General features: G+C 42.3%; 1 long non-coding RNA gene across 1 annotated transcript; it reads left to right on the top strand.

Annotated features, from left to right (window-relative positions):
- Nucleotides 1-1,085: 1,085 nt before the first annotated feature.
- Nucleotides 1,086-2,707, top strand: LOC306917742. The gene is made up of 3 exons (XR_013789235.1): nucleotides 1,086-1,196; nucleotides 2,017-2,052; nucleotides 2,504-2,707. It is a non-coding gene; the product is annotated as an uncharacterized lncRNA (long non-coding RNA).
- Nucleotides 2,708-15,700: the final 12,993 nt, after the last annotated feature.

The following is a 15,700-nucleotide window of genomic DNA, read 5'->3' as shown; positions in this document are numbered from 1 at the left end:
AGCCACACACTCTCTCTCCTGGGTCTTCTGTTCAGAGGCTAATCAGGTCTGTTGGAACAGCTGTGCCTGCAAACCCTGTTGGTTTTTCTTTGTCGTTATTATTATCCTTTTCATTAATATCACTTGGATTTATGTTAAAAGTGTATTTTTTCAGACATTCAACCCAGTAGTGTAGCCTGCAGGAGCTTCATTTTGGGTGGGCAAGATTGAACCCCTTTTGGTGTTATAGCATTATGTCATGCTTTAGCTATTGAAACATAGCAGATCTACAAGCTCTGCACCGAGTGCCGCGCTAGACGAGCTTGTGGGTCTGCTATTTTCTTTTAAATCGAAGAACGACTGACATTCAGAAAACTGTCAAAATGGGTTAACCTGGCGGGATGGTGGGAGGGACGTGAATAAAATAGGCTACAATATGCAACTATTATCAATGTACTATTCATTGCAAAGATGATAACATCACAACAGGTAGGCTATATAGATAGGCTGTTCTTGGTCTCTGATTGGCCGCTGGTCTTGGTCTCTGATTGGCCGCTGTTCTTGCGCGCTCTGTAATGATCAAAGAAGCACAGTTGGTTAGACAGCATTACAGGCATATATAGGCCTACTGTAAATGCAACAAACTGTTGGGTCATTTCAAAAACTGCGATTAGAACAGCAAGTTCTCTTTTAACTCATGTAAATTCTGCCCCTCTCAGGACCTGAGAGACTACATCCATCAACTGGAGGAGGAGGAGGAGGAGGAGGAGGAGGAGGAGGAAGCATACACTGACTCTGTTGACGGTGAGTTATACACACACACACACACACACACACACACACACACACACACACACACACACACACACACACACACACACACACACACACACACACACACCTGATGGTAACCGCAAGGTTGCCAGGGGGGGATAAGCGTCCCCCAGCCCTCCCATGAGACACAGACCGAGTATGGTATTTTATCATGAGCATTAGTGAGGACCAATTATATGAAGATAGGTTGAAAAGTGGTGAAGTGGTCCTTTAATATGAACGCCAAGTTGCTGTATACCCTGCTCTGATCCTCTCTCCTCATTGGCTCCTCAGCTGTGAAGGAGGCGGAGCAGAAGGAGGAGGCGGGGCCTGTCATCGTGCTCACGCTGTCCTCTCACCGCGAGGTGGACACGCCCCTGGAGTTCATGACGGACGCCATGGATGTACGTATGAGAGAAACCCTGTGATTGTACAGACACCATGGATGTACGTATGAGAGAAACCTTGTGATTGTACAGACACCATGGATGTACGTATGAGAGAAACCCTGTGATTGTACAGACACCATGGATGTACGTATGAGAGAAACCCTGTGATTGTACAGACACCATGGATGTACGTATGAGAGAAACCCTGTGATTGTACAGACACCATGGATGTACGTATGAGAGAAACCCTGTGATTGTACAGACACCATGGATGTACGTATGAGAGAAACCCTGTGATTGTACAGACACCATGGATGTACGTATGAGAGAAACCCTGTGATTGTACAGACACCATGGATGTACGTATGAGAGAAACCCTGTGATTGTACAGACACCATGGATGTACGTATGAGAGAAACCCTGTGATTGTACAGACACCATGGATGTACATCTATGTACTGTATCTCTGTATAGAGCGTCGCAGTCCCGCCCTCTTTCATGACGACGCCAGGCCCAGTCCCGCCCCCTTTCATGACGACGCCAGGCCCAGGAAATAATTCCCAATGCATTTTCCCCATAGACATTTAAAAAAGTATTTATTTAAAGGCCTTTTAAGCGTCGTACGAAGCCAACTCGAGTCGTGACAAATCATGACAACAAACACAATATTTTGGACCAAACAAATAATTATTTGTTCGGCCCAAAACGTCTTTAAATAAATACTTTTTGAAAAGTCTATGAGGAAAATGAACGGGGAACTCTTTTCCGGGTCTCTCAAGGGGGCGGGACTGCGACGCTCTATAGTCTTATCTCTCTGTGTCTCTTGTCCAATCAGGAGTGGTCCGCCTCAACGCACTGAGCCCACCCTCAGGTGAGCACACCTTCATTCACCTGTTTTAAAGCTGACTTTGACTTAGTTTGCAGAATTTCAGTACATTTCAAGCACAACTCAATACAAAAACTGTTAACTGTGAGTGGACGACACCATAAATTACACTTTTTTACAAGAGGGTCCACCTTGTTCAATTCATCATAACATTTAGAGACGTACAAATATACAACTACCAAGTTCTGTTCTGTATCTATCATGCATGTTCTGTGCCTATATGTATGTAACATGTATTTATTTATACATGTATGTTCTGTGTCTATGTATGTAACATGTATTTATTTATACATGTATGTTCTGTGTCTATGTATGTAACATGTATTTATTTATACATGTATGTTCTGTGTCTATGTATTTATACAACATGTATGTTCAAGTGTTCGCCGCTGTGTTCTTGACCAATCATAATGACAATGATATCTACATGTGGTAGTAACACGGAGGAGCCTGAAGGTGGCGCCGTTGAGACGGACCTGCCAGAGGAACCCTCCGGGCACGATGCGCTGCCAGGCATCGTCAGGAGTTACATGAAGTGTGCCTTTTGTTTGTTTGTCATTAAACTGGTGTTTTGAAGGATTCAGTAGTGGTTTTCAACCAGTGGTCCTTGAGGGGGTTCCAGGTGGTCCCCAGCTCAATGATGGAGAGCTGCTAACCAAATGGACCCTTGTAGAATAGAGCATTTTGGTAACGGATCCTTTTGTTATTTTGATCAATATTTGCCTGTGGTCTCTCTGGTACCACATTATTACAGCATGGAATTGTGGACAGAATCTCATCCAACGACATCAAAATGTAAGTTTTGGGTCTAAAGCCCAAACCACACCAAAGGGTCGGGTTGAGACAAAACTGTTTTTAAGGTAGACCACACCAATGCAACTCATTGCGTTGAGAACCTGTGATGTAAAAAATAAACAGTTGTACAAAAGTACAACTACTGTGTGTGTGTGTGTGTGTGTGTGTGTGTGTGTGTGTGTGTGTGTGTGTGTGTGTGTGTGTGTGTGTGTGTGTGTGTGTGTGTGTGTGTGTGTGTGTGTGTGTGTGTGTGTGTGTGTGTGTGTGTGTGTGTGTGTGTGTGTGTGTGTGTGTAAGCATGAAGTAAGTTATTATAATATTATTTGTATATTTGTACAAATGACGATACACTTCCATGTTGTCGGACTGTGTGCGTGTTGTACAGGGCGGTGTCACGCACCAAAAATAACAGATCTTCAAGCTCACCGCTTGTTGACGGGGTCACAGGCCATACGACGCAGTAGGCTACGCGTGGAGACAACAGAGGACTCTAATGAACGTTCTCAAAATACAAAGTACTTTTTCCACTGCCTCTCGTGTAGATTCAGCACTTTGAACTGAGAGAATAGATCTTGTCGATATAAACATAAATTCTTTAGTGTTGTATTATTATTATTTATTGGCCATATAATCTTGAAGAATTTTGCATCTGAGTTGGCTCCAGTGTGGCAACCAATATTCCAAACCTCTGTAGACACACACACAATTCCTCTGTCTTGGAAAACCTCACACATAAAGCCATTACCCAAAATCCAATGTCCAAAAGAACATAAGGATTATAGACCCATAGCTCTCACTTCAGTGATTATGAAATCACATCTTGTTAGTATAACCAAAGATAAATTCGACCCCTGTCAGTTTGCTTATAAAAAGGGTTGCTGAGGAATGTCGATTGTCGCACCGACACACTAGATTAGTACATTCTAAAGTACTCAGATGATACAACTTTAATTTCTCTTCTAGATAGTTCCAGTGATCCTGGACACCAGAGTCAATAAGGTGGTTGAATGGACTGATAACAACGCTCTCATCATTAACACAAGACAAAAGACAGAAGAGATTATTTTTGGTGCACCTCTAGAGACACACAGATCCCCCATCACTATTCATAGTGAACAGATCAACCAGGTATGTTCATATAAATATCTAGGAGTAGAAATAGATCACCTCCTGTCATGGAAAGATCAGACTGAATCAGTGTGTAAGAAAACAAAGCAAATAATCTATTTCCTTCGCCGTTTAAGATCCTTTGGTGCTAGTAGACGGATTCTTCTTTTGTTTTTCACTTCTGTTATTATGAGTGTTCTTCAGTACTGTAAATGGTAAATGGTAAATGGTAAATGGTGCATTTATATAGCGCCTTTATCCAAGGCGCTTTACATAGATTGTGCATTACATTCACCCATTCACACACACATTCATACACCGATGGCAGCGGAAACCATGCAAGGTCCCAACTAGCACATCGGGAGCAATTAGGGGTTCAGTGTCTTGCTCAAGGACACTTCGACGGTAACTCTGGGGGAGCCCGGGTTCGAACTGGCAACCTTGCGGTTCCCATCCAGGCACTCTACCCCTGAGCCACCGCCGCCCCACTGTAGCACCACCTGGTATGGATGTACTGTATACTACTGTTATGAGTGTTCTTCAGTACTGTAGTACCACCTGGTATGGATGTAATGTATACTACTGTTATTATGAGTGTTCTTCAGTACTGTAGTACCACCTGGTATGGATGTTTGTCTATAGCCTTAAAGTCACAAATGCTGCAACAACTAAACATTTGTTCAAAGATTGTTGGACAACCACTTCAGAGGCTCTATACATCCACGTATGATAACAGCATCCTAAAGGTTAGCAAGGAATATCACCTCTAATACTAGCCATGTCTTGTATGGAGAGTATAGGTTGCTGCCTTCAGGAAGGAGATATGGTGTTCCAGCATACAATAAGGTCAGACTGAAGAGGTCTTTTGTCCATCAATCAACTCTGAGGCTTAATCAGGATTTTGGCCAGGACTAGACTGAGCTGTAGACAGGCTCTGTGCCCTTATGTCTCTATGTATGTAACTGTGTTTTATTTTTAGTCCTGTGTTATGTCAAATGTGTATATGTGTTGCATACAAGGCCGCTGGGTCGCAAAACGAATTTCAGTGCGAACTGACAAAGTACTATATCATATCATATCTTTGCACGAGTGTGTAGAATAGTTGTTGTATGGCAGGATCAGCCTAAATTGCACTCATTTAGCGGAAACGAGGAAAGGTCCAAGATGGCAGAAGGATTTTCTGAGACAGAGTGGATTAAAACACCTTTTTTTTTATTGAAACCAACGGACGTCCAGGTTTCAAACGCTTGCTGTATATGAACCAACAGGTGGCGCTCAGGGCCATTCGGGGCGAGTTCGCTTAGACTCTCGTAGATTGAAAATGTCAGAATCGATAAATACATCCACGAGGGTCTAAATCTTAGGCTATGATTGATGGAAAGACCTAAAGTTTATTGTCTGTCAATGTATTGATTTGAACAATTGTTATATGAGAATGTTTTAAAACAAATTAAATAAATGAAAAAGAACAAATCCAGATGTGAAGCTTCTTTCTTGGCCTACTGGGGTCGTACGGTTTCTCACTGATCGCTCCAGTGGTGGTTGTGACATTTATTTGTGCAAAACACATACAATTGTACATAAAAGGTTGAGCACCACTGACAGGTTTTTCAGAAAACTGTCATGATTTAGAAGACTGTAGAGTCGTCCTCAGGTAGGTTAAACAACTGTTGAAAATACCAAATAAAGTATCAAATAAATTAAAAAAAGACAGTCATCCGCTTGCAGCAAGCTATACACCTTAAAAAGTAGGCTACAGTCATGACTCTTACTAAACACCAAAACTCAAGTGTACACTTAAAATAATAATGCTCTGCAACACCATGCCTTTACTTGCATGTGAATTATTTTGTTTTGACGGTACTTGTACTACTGTTCTACATTTTTGTCTAATAAAATAGGATATTAATTGAATCAATCAATCAATCATCAGACTGCATTAATTATAACAGAGATGCTACTAACCAAGCTATCCATGTAAACATGCTCTATAGGAGTCTCAATAAAAGGTAGGCTATAATTAACGTTTAATGTTTAGTAATGTTTAATGTAGCAGAAGAGGCAATTCATTGAACAGAGTTTTGCACAATTTTAACGATTGAAATGTGAATCTACTGTGCTGACTACACCATGATGATGATACATTATAGGAGTAGCCTACAATAACTTTGCATTGTGAATAAAAACGTAACCACAGTGTGGTTGCAGTGTAATGCTAAAGGTTTAATCGCAGCGCTCTCTGCTTCATGTAATATAATTAAAAGTGCATTCTGGTATTATTGTGAATCAATGGATTGAGTGCTATCCTTACTTTCACCAACTTCAGTGTTTATGGACTGACCTATAATAACATACAATAGGCCTATAGCCTATACAATAGCACAGTGAGTCTCAGACTGGGGGGTCCGGGGAACCCCTGCATTACCTACCTGTCAGTTGCTGGGGTCCGGGGACCCCCAGTAGCTGAGTAGCCTACCTACCTGTCAGTTGCTGGGGTCTGGGGACCCCCTGCAGTACCTACCTGTCAGTTGCTGGGGGTCCCAGAGATAGAAATGCAAATGCCACTAAATGATGGTCCGTCCGTAGCCTAGTGACATTGTCAAACTAGCCCTATCTCCATCGGTTTTCCGAAAAACGTGGCCGGTGTGCCTTTTAATAATAATAATAATAATAATGGATTTTATTTATAACGCACTTTATATTTGTCAGAATCTCAAAGTGCTAGAAAGTGCTTTACCTTTACCGTAATCTCACAAAAACAAGTAATCCGTGTTGTTGGAAAATTACCAACGTGGTTCGAACAGGAAAAGTTATGAAGTTAGGACTCTAAATCGGATGACTAGCCCACTTGACCACGGAGGACGTTAGCAGATTGGAGATCAAGGTCTGTATTGTGTATTTAAGCCGTGACGTCAGCCGCTCTTCCTGAGCCACTTCCGGGTTCTACTCAAGAAAGCTAGAGAGGAAGCTTCCACGTAATATATTATCTTTACAGTTACATTAATAATTCTACTCAAGTTGGAAGCATTAAGACACATTTTAACCCTCAATGGCTTCCTTTCTGAAAAATAACGTTATTGTAAAAAAAAAGATTCACGCGATCATATGTAGCTATTTAGTATTTACAATGAGAAGCGGACGGGACCCGGATGTAACGTAGGAGGACTACAAAATGACTACAAGAAACTGGCGGGAGTGGCCTCACACCGGAAAGAAGTGACGCCCCCCTCAAATACGGTGCAGACCCGCTGAGGCGGGTTGGTCATCAGTTTGTTTGAGAGTGCCACGTCACCACATTGTGTCCGTCGTCTGCAGGTAAATAATTCAATGTTATTTAATACTTAAGGCTATTGTTGTTTTTGTTCATGTTATGATGTTTATATATATTATATTGCTATTACTACTACAACCGAGTGCTAGCCGAGTGGTGACTGTCGCCGATTTGTAAACATCAGTGCTCGGGTTCGTGCCCCCGTCGAGGACAGACTTTCTTACCAAACAAACACATTTGTATTTATATTTATATCTAGTCGAGATTCAATATTTGAGAAACGGGCCACCATGTTATGACATTTAAAGACTCTAATCGACTAGATGTGGAAAATAGTACTATTTGTTTGGATAAACATTCTGTGGAATTGGCGGGAAGCAACAAAGACTCTTTGTAACCAGGGGGAATCGAACCAGAGCACTCATAATAATGAAGCAGCGACACTACCCATTCGGCTACAATAATATATAGTCACCATCAGCTCGTTTCTTGATATGTTATTTATGTTATGTTTTACTGCTATGATGCAATGTGGCGCTGTAGTGGTTAGAGTCCGGCGTTTTGTTAACATCAGGGCCCGGCGTCTCGTCCCCGTCGAGGCAGTAGAGTCTTATACCTATTTACCAACCAAACAAATTACATTTTTTCACATCTAGTCGAGGTCCATTATTTATTCAGCATTTGAGCCACGACCACCATTTTATGATAGAGTGGGCTGCCAAGTCTCACGCTTTGAGAGTGAGAGTCACGCAATTTGACCTTTTACCACGCACCACGCCACACCTCTCATTTCTCACGCACGCACAATACGCACGCCGAGGGGGGCTTAAAATGTGCCAAAAAAGCCAATGTGCCAATTTTCTCCGCGGCTCCGCCGTGTAATAACGCGCGCCCATGTGTGCGTCCTCACAAACGGCAAAATAGCCGATCTGCAGGAGATCATGCAGCGCTGTTATATGCAGTAGAAGGGTAACCAGGCAATGGACCACCACATCGTCAGCAGGGTCCCTGACTGTGACTCATAGAAATGAGCCATGCAGAGTTTAACATCGCTTCGAAATATTTTTTATGGAAGACAATATAGCCCCCCCCCCCCCCCCCCCCCACATGGTAACTCTGTCATTTCTCTACTGTTTCGGACGCGGGGCGGCTCGCAGGAACCGGCCCGGCACCCTGGGCTCTATCCTGGGGGTCTGAAACTACTAAAGATCTACTATTGGGGTCCATTTGGTTACCTAAATTAAATTGCTCTGTATTGTGACAGTAATCATTACTATAGAGCAGTGTTTCCCAACCTTTGTTGTCCCAGGGCACACTTTTCATGCCTAAAAATCTCAGGGCACACCTAGATATACGGTGTATAGGCCTATCTATATACATACACATATGTGTATGTATGTGTATATATACAGTATATATATATATATATATATATATATATTGTGACGACCCTCTCCTGTAACATGGGGGCTCGCGTCTAAGTTGGTAGGACAAAATTGATTCCTAGAATGTTTGAAAATGGTTGGTTGGTTGTTAGCACTTTGTTTTGGTCATCTTTCAGTCCAGGAATTTGGGCCTTGCAGGGGTAGTGTTCTCCAGTGGTGAGTACCAGTACTACCTGTTAAGTGCTAAAATGATGGGAGATACAGATGCAGTTTAGACATATTCAGTGTGTAACTGGTTTGGTTATTGGTTGATATTCTAATTTTGAGAAAATGAGTTTTTCTAGTTTCATGAAGAGGGAGGGGTGATATTGACACGTGCTTGTCTCCCTGGTGGTGCAAGGAAGTGTGGAGCTTTTCCCTGATAGGTTAAAGAAATGGGGCCTCGATAGGGGGACTCATTTGTTTATTATTTTTGCTAAACTGTTTGTTATTTTTGTGTGTCTTCCGTGCGGCCCTGGGGGCACATCCATGGCTTTGAGAGGGTTGCCATTTCATGGTTGCCCAATCTACCCATCGGGCTCAAGTGCATAAATACCTCCCGCCAGTAGGACACATGAAGACTAGGGTGAGTTATCTAGGTGGGGGAAAGCTCTGTCTCTGTCTTTGAGTCTTTATCCTTGTATCCACCAGGGAGGGAGCATTTTGCAATGGTTGCTACAGTACTTGTATGGGGAGGAAGATTTGCCTATGGTGAATTAAGAACCTGAACTTCCCTTTGTTTTATCTTGTTTTGTTTGTTGCATTGGCTCAAGTAGTTTGGACAGGTAAATTGTGTTGTTCTGAAATTATTGTTGGTGTGGAGGACATGTAGGGCTCTCAGGAGTTGAGGGTTTGTGAGGGAGTATCATAGAACATGTCAAATGGTCAAAGACTTAATACATGGTAGGCTACCGAGGTGCAGTTCATTGGGCTCACATTTGGATTTCAGTGTCGTCTGAAGTCATTTGGGATTGGGTGCTTATGGTGTGGTGTTTGTCTCCTGGGCCTTGAGAGCAAGGAGGACACCTGTAATGCCTGAGGTCTGGTCTAGCGTCATAGTTGACGTTTTGGTGATGTCCATGTTCTGATTGTGTAGTCATTGTTTTGGTTTCTCTGAACTTGGCACGGGATTTGGCCTGTGAAAGCTTGGAGACTGGTTGGCTACGGTACGGTACCTGTTTGGTTTCTCTGTAGGATGGCATGGGATTTGGCCTGTGAACTCTCAGAGACAATTTGTCAGCTCTCTCACATTGTCCTTAGATTGTCCTTTCACAATACATGTCAGAACTAAAGTACCTGTTAAATATCTCTGGTGTTCTTCCCATACTAGCTGGGTCAATCCTGTTCTCTTAAAGTGCTTCTCGACTCGGTCTGAGTTGCTGAGGTTGTGGTTGAGCTGGATGGGGAGTCAGCAGTAACTTCTTAATTGAGCTAATGGTAAATTTTGGTTTGTTTGATCTTGTTGGTTTTCAACAAGAGTCTTTTCTCCGTTTGTTTGTTTGTGTGCCTTGGTTTACACCTTACAACATTCCCACTGCACATACACTCGCACACATGCATTGCTTACACACTGATGATCATTCATATTTACTGACATCTTATACTTGTGATTTAGTTAGTTAACCTTTAAATAAATATATTTGTATACACTTTTAACTGTGCCTGTGTCTCCCTTTTGTTGCAATCATGAGTCAGATTGTAACAATATATATATATATATATATATATATATATATATATATATATATATATATACATACATACACACACACACACACACACACACACACACACACACACACACACACACACACACACAGTGTTGGGAAAGTTCATTTATTTTATGAACTAGTTCAGTTCTTAGTTCATCATTCAATATATTGAACTAAAGTTCATGGTTCCAAAAAATGAACTATTTTAGTTCTTTTTCGTTCTTTCTTTTTTGAATTATTATTATTATTACCACAGCCCATAGCCATATAGAACCTCACACTTGAGTGTGTGTTCAGTAACAGTGTCAAATAGCTCTAGTGTGACAGTAATAATTACTATAGAGTGTGTGTTCAGTAGCGTTAAATAGCTCTATATTGTGACAGTAATCATTACTATAGAGTGTGTGTTCAGTAGCGTTAAATAGCTCTATATTGTGACAGTAATCATTACTATAGAGTGTGTGTTCAGTAACAGTGTTAAATAGCTCTAGTGTGACAGTAATCATTACTATAGAGTGTGTGTTCAGTAGCGTTAAATAGCTCTATATTGTGACAGTAATCATTACTATAGAGTGTGTGTTCAGTAGCGTTAAATAGCTCTATATTGTGACAGTAATCATTACTATAGAGTGTGTGTTCAGTAGCGTTAAATAGCTCTATATTGTGACAGTAATCATTACTATAGAGTGTGTGTTCAGTAGCGTTAAATAGCTCTATATTGTGATAGTAATCATTACTATAGAGTGTGTGTTCAGTAACAGTGTTAAATAGCTCTATATTGTGACGGTAATCATTACTATAGAGTGTGTTCAGTAACAGTGTTAAATAGCTCTATATTGTGACAGTAATCATTACTATAGAGTGTGTGTTCAGTAACAGTGTTAAATAGCTCTATATTGTGACGGTAATCATTGCTATAGAGTGTGTTCAGTAACAGTGTTAAATAGCTCTATATTGTGACAGTAATCATTACTATAGAGTGTGTGTTCAGTAACAGTGTCAAAAAGCTCTAGTGTGACAGTAATCATTGCTATAGTGTGTGTTCAGTAACAGTGTTAAATAGCTCTATATTGTGACAGTAATCATTGCTATAGAGTGTGTGTTCAGTAGCGTTAAATAGCTCTATATTGTGACAGTAATCATTGCTATAGTGTTTGTTCGGTAACAGAGGTCTCCCGGTGTCTCCAGCTTTTTGTTAAACAGAAAAAGCATTTTCTGAAACTGGAATAGCAATTTTATCCAATCAGGAACCAGTCAGGATACAGATTAAACATCCAATCAGGAACCAGTCAGGATACAGATTAAACAAGTGGAATTGTAATAACAGACAAAATTAGAACTGGAACATTAAGCTCATAAATAGCTACTTGCCCCTGATTGGCTGATTTTTTTTAACCCTTTTCTATTTATTAAAGAGCTGGAGAGACAGGGATATTCCTGTTACTGAACAATGAACACATACTCTATGTAGCAATGATTACTGTCACAATATAGTTATTTAACACTGTTACTGAACACACACTCTATAGCAATCATTACTGTCACAATAACTTTGTAATGCTACTAACGTTTGTGTGCAACATTTGAGCTGACAGGCCTTTTTTATGTCAATCAATCAAGTCACCTTAATTCAAGTGATAGATTATATACATGCCATGTGGTCTACCTGCACAGCCTTTGTGATCTGCTGGTAGATCACAATGTACCTTTTGGGCACCCCTGCAATACAGGATTCCTGTCCAGAATTGTTTTATAGAGGGTTTAAGTCGTTTTTGTGTGTTTTACGTGTGTTTCTTTTTCTGTCTTTCTTTCTTAGGACGGAGATCAAGGTAGACGCCGTTGGAAGGCTCTAGCCAGCAAGCCCGCTCAGTCAGCCAACGCAGCCAGCCCCGCCAGTCAGCCAGTGTAGAAGGTCAGGCTGCCAAGCCAGCGCACATCAGCCCTTGCAGTCAGCCATTGCAGCCAGCCTTGCTCAGTCAGCTCAGCCAGGCCTCTCTCACGGCCTGGCTCTCTGTCTGCCTGGCCCGGTCTGCCCCGCCTCTGCCTGCTTGCTCGGCCGGCCTACCTACGTGCCTGCCTCGGCCTGCTTGCTTGCTTGCCTGCGTGCTTGCCTGTCTCGTCCTGCCTGCCTGCCTGCCTGCAACTTGAATGAGGTGTGTAAACATTTATTTCACAGGTGTGGGTGTTGACCTTGGCTTTTGTGTTCTCCAGGTGTTTTTTGAAGGAGAGTGTGCTGTGTGCTGTCCAGTGTAACTTCAAGTTACATGGGGTCATTGGGGTGGGTATGGTTGGAGAGTTTGTGACCATCCCAAGTGATGCTCAGTTCTTTTTTCGCGTCTCGGTTCCTCAGGTGGAAGCTGCATAGTTGGGTTTTTGATGGGTTGGGTTTCAGGTGGTTGTATTGTAGTAGCTTGACATTTCTTGAAGGGCACTTTCAAGGACAGACTCAATCTTCTGGAAGTCTGCTTGTTGGGTAGTAATGCAGAGGTTGTCGGCGTAGATGAAACGCTGGCATTCTGTGGGTAGTGGCTGGTCGTTTGTGTAGATATTGAAAAGGAGGGGGGCGAGCACGCTACATTGTGGGAGGCCGTTCTTTTGGGCTTTCCATTTATTCCTCTGGTCAATTAACTGGACATAGAAGCGCCTGTTGTTGAGGAGGCTTTTCCTGACCATTGTGCGGTGTTGGACAGTGTCGTAGGCAGCAAAGAGATCTCTGAATGCTGCTCCAGTTATTTGTTTTCCCTCAAACCCATCCTCAATGTGTTGGGTGAGGTTGAGCTCTGTCCAGCACAGGAGCGGCCGGGACGGAAACCAGCTTGGTCTTTAGTCAGCTTGGTGTCTGAGTGGCATGAGGCGTTGGAGTAGCAGCCTCTCATAGAGCTTGTAGGTGATGCAGAGGAGGGAAATGGGTCGGTAGCTCTTTGGGATGATGGGTCTTTGCCAGGTTTGTGGCTTGTAACCACGTTGGCCTTTCTCCAGACAGAATGGATGGTTTTCTGTGCCATGCATGTGTTCAGCATCCCCACGAGCCAGGTCTTTGCGTTAGGTCCCAGGTGCTGTATCATTTCTGCCAGTATGTCATCAATCCAACACTGTTTTTTGTTAATCATCGAATGAAATGTGGGAGGTCGACAAGAGAAAAATGCAAAAATCCACCTATTGGTGGCGCTAAACAAAATACATACATACATGGATGCACCTGGGACGTATCCTCAGTGATGTATCCCAAGGTCATCGGGGTTTCGGGTCTCCCAACATCATACCCCTCACTCAGGTGACCCAGCCGGGGTGATCAAGTCCCGACTTATGTCCCAGTAGCTACCCTCGATCAGTCCCATTAGGGAAAAACCAGGGCCACACAATCCGTTCCTCCTGAACTACACTGCCGGGACTGGGAGGTACCATTCTGGCGCGTGGAAGGACTAGGCTCTGTGGGTTGACTCCTGTCCGGGCCCCTCCTACGTCTCACCAGGTCCACTCCTGCTCTCACCAGGTCAGGCCCTGTGCGTTGCACCAGACTATAACAGGCCGATGTGAAAAGGGTGGGATATATTCCTCAGCCTATTAGGAAAGTCTGTGAAAGATTTTACGTATATTGCACGCTGCGTTCATGATTTGAGGCTTTTTGTTCAAAACGGGCAAATCCTGCAAACTTTGAAAGCCAATGTTAGCCAATTAGGATGGAATAAGAAATATGGGACGGATCCGTCTTGAACACATGAATATAGAGATAGTGTGTAACGATTTGCGGGATTTTTGGACACAATCTGGAGGAGTAATATAAAAAACGTTTTTCAAAAGTCCTGGTGGTGCTGTACAGGCCGTTCTGGAAAATTTGGGGCAGAGGTTCATCGTTGGCATCCAGGGAGTGTGTGCAAAATGTGGCATCGACCGGGTTAATGGTGCTGGAGATTAGCTGGTAACAAACTGACGGACATGCACACACACTCAGAGTGCAAAACATACTCTCTCCCCATGGCTTTGGCCTGGTGCTATACCGTTATTAATTATTGCCTACAATGTAAATTGTGAAATTACTTTACCGTTGAAATGCAAAATTTACATTTCAACGAATGGACCTGTAAAACAAAACAAAAACTAAGGCACTGGTTGTGGTACTTCTGGTTTACCGGAATGGGGTTCAACTCCCTGCAGTGCTCTGCTCAATATGTTGTATTTACATGGTTCAATTTTTCCCCTGCTCATTGTGTTGCCTTTGCAATCCCTACAGTTAGGTTACCAAGTCTATTTATTTATTATTTCTGTTCACTAGAACTAGAACCAATTGATGATATGCACACGGCTGCCATCTTGCCAGCAAGGTGATACCTAGTCAACGAGCACTTCCGAACTCCAACACTTGGAAAAAACATCATTGCAAGGAGTTTCTTGTCAGAGAGTAGCTCATAACATGTCTACAGTGGCTATAGTCCATGGTCTCGGAGGGCATACTGGTCAAGGTAATTTATACTGGTCAAGGTCATTTATACTGGTCAAGGTCATTTATACTGGTCAAGGTCATTTACTAGTCTTATGAAGGTCATTTATACTGGTCAAGGTCATTTTTACTGGTCAAGGTCATTTATAATTGTCAAGGTCATTTATACTGGTCAAGGTCATTTACTAGTCTTATAAAGGTAATTTAATAGTCTTATGAAGGTCATTTATACTGGTCAAGGTAATTTATACTTGTCAAGGTAATTTATACTTGTCAAGGTCATTTATACTGAAAATCCATCGTCTTGGAGCGCATGCTATAGGGTGCCATTTTTCACGATTTCGGAGGATTTAAAAAAAAAGGTAAAAATCACGGAAAAGCGACAGGCTATAGTCCATGGTGTCGGAGGGCATACTATAGTATGTTGTTTTTTACGATTTCGGAGGATTTAAAAAAGGTGAAAATCGCGGAAAAGCGACAGGCTATATAGTCCATGGTCTCTGAGGGCATACTGGTCAAGGTAATTTATACTGGTCAAGGTAATTTATACTGGTCAAGTTAATTTACTAGTCTTATGAAGGTCATTTATACTGGTCAAGGTCATTGTTACTGGTCATGGTCATTTAGACTTGTCAAGGTCATTTATACTGGTCAAGGTAATTTACTAGTCTTATGAAGGTCATTTACTAGTCTTATGAAGGTCATTGATATTGGTCAAGGTCATTGAGCGGCGCGCTATAGTGCGCGATTCTTCATCATTGCTGAGGATTTGAAAAAAGGTGAAAATCGAAAGGCCATGGTGTCGGAGGGCATACTATAGTATGTCGTTTTTCACAATTTCGGAGGATTTAAAAAAAAGGTAAAAATCGCAGAAAAGCGACAGGCT

Source organism: Electrona antarctica (genome assembly GCF_951216825.1).
Source record: "Electrona antarctica genome assembly, contig: scaffold_47, whole genome shotgun sequence".
In the NCBI taxonomy this organism is placed as follows: Eukaryota; Metazoa; Chordata; class Actinopteri; order Myctophiformes; family Myctophidae; genus Electrona; species Electrona antarctica.
Note: the sequence above shows the minus strand (reverse complement) of the source record. Positions and strands in the feature narration are given on the sequence as shown.